The following is a 4,567-nucleotide window of genomic DNA, read 5'->3' as shown; positions in this document are numbered from 1 at the left end:
GGGGGGGCGGGAGATGGGAGGAGAGGCCACAACAAAGAAGGAGGGGATGTTAATGGCTCCAGAAGCTCTTTTTTCATGATTCCCCCAGACTGTCACCCGTGATTGATAGCTCAGACAGAGATTGGAGAGCGTCAGGGAGACGCTTATCCCCAGCATCTTCGACCCTCCAAGGGAAGAAGGAGGGAAGGAAAAGGAAGGGAGGAACTGGGGGAACGACAGAGGCTGGTGCTTGCTGGCTTGTCTCTGGGGGGGGAGAGACTAGCTGGGAGCTGGAGGGCTAGAGAGGGGAAGGGAGGCTGCCTCAGGACATGGGACACAGGAGAAAGGACTGGATCAATGTATACCCATGCACACACACACACACACACACACACACACACACACACACACACACACTGCCAGCCTCTCAGAACCCCAGAGAGACTGCATCAGAGCTGTCCTGGGTCACAGGGCAGGAGATATTTAGCTCAGGAATGAATGAAGGGGAGGGAGAAGCTCTCTGTGTTCTCTAGATCCTTACAGGGTTCCAGAGGATTGAAAGAAATAGTTCTCTCTCTCTCCCTCTCTCTCTCTCTCTCTCTCTCTCTCTCTCTCTCTCTCTCTCTCTCTCTCTCCTTCCCTCTCCCCCCTCTCCCTTTCATCTTATGATTCTCATATTTCTCTTAGCTCTCTCTCTCTCTGTACTTTCATCTCAGTCTCTCTTCTACTTTCTCAGTCTTTTACTCCCTCTTTGTCTTTACCCTTATTGTTCCTTCCCCAACATTCCCCTTCTCTTTCTGTGACATCATCCTCATGGGGGCTGCCATGTCAGGACATCTTCCCTGGTTTTAGACTGGGGGGACAAAGAGGATTCCTCTTTTTGCCTTCTTTTTCTGAAATTTCTGGGTGAGAAGCTTAGGAACATCAATAGTAATCTTCTTAAAATTCCAGTTTTCACTTAAATATTGAGAGAGAGAACCCAATCCCATTCACCCTTTTTGTCCCCTCCTCCAAATATTTCTCATCTCTGTGAGATGTGTGGAAAGTAGCATTTTGGGGAACAGAACAATAAAACTGGAAGATATAATATCCTTTCTTCAGGAGAAGTTATAGAAAATCTGGACTATTCTGAGGTTAAATTGTATCACCTTTTACCTTCTGTTTAAAAAAAAAAGAGGTTTCCTCCAACTCCAGAATACTTGATATGTACCCACTACACCATCGCGCTTATCCAAGTCAAGAACCAGCATAAACTTGCATACTTTTTTTTTTAGGTTTTTGCAAGGCAATGGGGTTAAGTGGCTTGCCCAAGGCCACACAGCTAGGTAATTATTAAGTGTCTGAGACCGAATTTGAACCCAGGTACTCCTGACTCCAAGGCCGGTGCTTTATCACCTAGCTGCCCCAAACTTGCATACTTTCTTCTGTTCTCTCCCATGAAGGGATTTGAAGATGAATAAAAAGCTTCCTAAAAAGGAAGGCTGTTAGATACCAATCTATTTCAATTAAATTTGAAATTATTTATACAATTTTCTTTCTCAGAAGTCTTTCAAAATAGAAGTATAGGTTCTGAATTTTTTTTTGACAATTCTTCCATGAGGAAAGAGTTGGTGAGTTGATCCAGAAAAGAGAATCTCAACCCAAGAGATTTCTGACCATATCACGAAGAATTCTCTAGGTATAGAGATTTGACCCATATCTCAAGTAAATGTCATCATCATTGAATGCCACATCTTCTAGCATAGTGCCTGGCACTAGGAACTCAATAATTATTAGTTGGCTGACAGAATGAATGACTCATAGGTCAATGTTGTAGGGATGGCATAAGAAATGTATCCTTTGAAGTGCTTACATTCTAGTAATACAGGAGTTCATAATCTGAGGTCTGTGAACTCAATTTTTAGAAAAATATTTTTATAATCATATTTTAATATTTTCCCTTTTGTAATCCTATTTGTTTTATTTTTTACATTTAAAGACATTCTTCTGAAAAAGGGGTTCATAGGATTCACCAGGTTGCCAAAAAGATCTAGGAGACACAAGAAGGTTCAGAGCATCTGTTCTACTTGGAGAGACAAGTCATGTGTTATCATTACATCAAATAATAAACTTTAATATAGATCAGCATATTCCAAGTGCTAAATAGAACCATCCTTCAATACTTCAGTAAACTGGTATCCTCTTAATATCCTCACGAAAATCTATTCAGGCCTTTTAATCCCAAATGATTCTTGTCTGTCTTCCTATACATTTTGGAGGAAACCTTTTTTTTTAAACTCACTGGATAGAGCAGAGGTTTGGAATCAGGAAGACTCATCTCTGTGAGTTCAAATCTACCCTCAGACCCTTACTAGCTGTATGATCCTGGGCAAGTCATTTTCCCATTTGCTCAATTTCTTTATCTATAAAATGGGTTGGAGAAGGAAATGGCAAACCACTCCTGTATCTCTGCCAAGAAAATGGGGTCATGGAGAGTCTGAAACTACTCAGCAACAACAACACATAGCTTTCCAAAGTGTAATTCCCCAGTGGAGGGCTTAGAGAATTCCTTAGATATTGCAACATTTGTTTGTACCACTGATATCTCTTATGATTATTAAATGATTAGATAAACTTTTTCCTGGTCATATCCTTTGATACCTTTTGTGCCATTTCTTTAAAAAAAAAAGCTTTATTTTGATGCTTTGTTTTTTTAAAAACATAGTCATGTCCTAATATATCACCACACCTTCATGCCTCCATAAATAAAAACTAAATATTATCATAAAGTGATAGATATTTAATAAAATAAAATCTTTTAACTAAGAAAAATGATTAAACAAAATCAACTAACACAGTCATCTGTGAGAAAATATATAATACCACATATTATTTAGAGGTAGCTAGGTGGTACAGACTATTCCTTAGTAAGGACTGAATTCAAATTTGACCTCAGATACCTGTTAATTGTATGACCCTGGGCAAATCACTTAACCTCTATCTGTCTCAGTTTCCTCAACTGAAAAATGAAGATAATGATAAGCATATACCTCTCAGGGTTCCAGGATTGTTGGGAAGATCAAATGAAATAATATTAGTAAAGTGTTTAGCACAGTGACTATCATTTCCCTCCTCTTATGGCAGTTACTGCTTGTAAGTCATTGTTAGTCTGTCTTCCTGGGTCCATCATGTGTCTCTTCATTGTTTTTTGCAGATTTCCAGAAAATTAGATAGTCCTGATAATAAATGCTGCTGTATTTCAGAGGAGGGATTAATAACTGAGGCTTAGGACTAGTTTGAAGAAAGGCTTAAGGAAGAGGTGAATAATCCAGATCTTGATGGACTAAGAAAAATGGAATATAGGACTGAGGATATGCCAGGCAAGCTAATGGCATAAATAAAGAACCTGAAGCAGGAATAACAAGGATATAAATTTGATCACTGTAGAGGTTTTATATGGAAGAGCAACTGGAGATAAGGTGTAGAAGATAATGATTAGAGTGTGGGGGCCCTTGAATATCAAGCTAAAAGGGCTTAGTTTTTTTTTTTCCAATGGGAAATCATTGAAGATTGTTGACTGAGATGGGTAGTATATACAAAATGATGTTTTAGGAAGATTCAACTGGAATTGGAATGTATTGTGTGGAAAAGTTCTTGGAAGTAAGTAAGCCAATACTTCAGGTATGAGTAGCAAAGGGGAAGAAAAGCTGGCTAGATGTGATAGGTGAGAGAAGAATCAAGGATGATTAAGAGATGCTAAGTGTGGGTGACTGAGAGGAAATTTATGACTTTGAGCCAATAAAACCTCAAACATATGCATAAATTGAAATCCAGTTATGTTTAGATTCTTCAAGAATGGTAGGTCCCCTATTGAAAGGTCTATATGGTCCTTGTTTTATTTATTTAGGTTTTTGTAAGGCAAATGGGGTTAAGTGGCTTGCCCAAGGCCACACAACTAGGTAATTATTAAGTGTCTGAGGCTGGATTTGAACCCAGGTACTCCTGATTCCAGGGCCGGTGCTTTATCCACTGCACCACCTAGCCGCCCCTGTGTGGTCTTTGTTAATACAGTTTTATTCCTTTTAAATTCAGGCACTGTCTTGAATTCTATCAGTCTCATAAAAAATATATTTTAGATTTCAATGATGGCTTATACTGCTGAGTCATCCAGATATGTTCATCCAGTCCCTCATGATTAGTGGGGTTAGTGGTGCCACCAGTGGTCAAGATAACAATCCCTTTTGGGGACTCAATATGAGACTCCCTTCCTACCAGCAGATTCATTAGCATAATGCTTTAAACCAATGAGCCATTGAAAAACTGCATAAAACAAAAATTCTGCCTTTTGAGGACTAAAATTCTTAAGCTTGCATATAATATATTAAATTGGGTACTTTGAAAGACAGTAGAGAAGGAGCAGGGCATAGTGATTAGGGGGCTGAATTTGAAATTTGGGAAGACCTGAATTTGAATTTCTACTCTCTGAGTCTCAGTTCACTTCCAAAATGGGCACAATAACATGAGACACCATGGGGGAATTAGTAGCCTTAGTTTATTATTCTGGGAGTCAGCTTAGTTGGTACTGGGCCTTGAATCTTGTTTCCTCTGC

Source organism: Macrotis lagotis, chromosome 2 (assembly GCF_037893015.1).
Source record: "Macrotis lagotis isolate mMagLag1 chromosome 2, bilby.v1.9.chrom.fasta, whole genome shotgun sequence".
NCBI lineage: Eukaryota > Metazoa > Chordata > Mammalia > Peramelemorphia > Peramelidae > Macrotis > Macrotis lagotis.
This window is presented reverse-complemented; position numbering follows the sequence as displayed.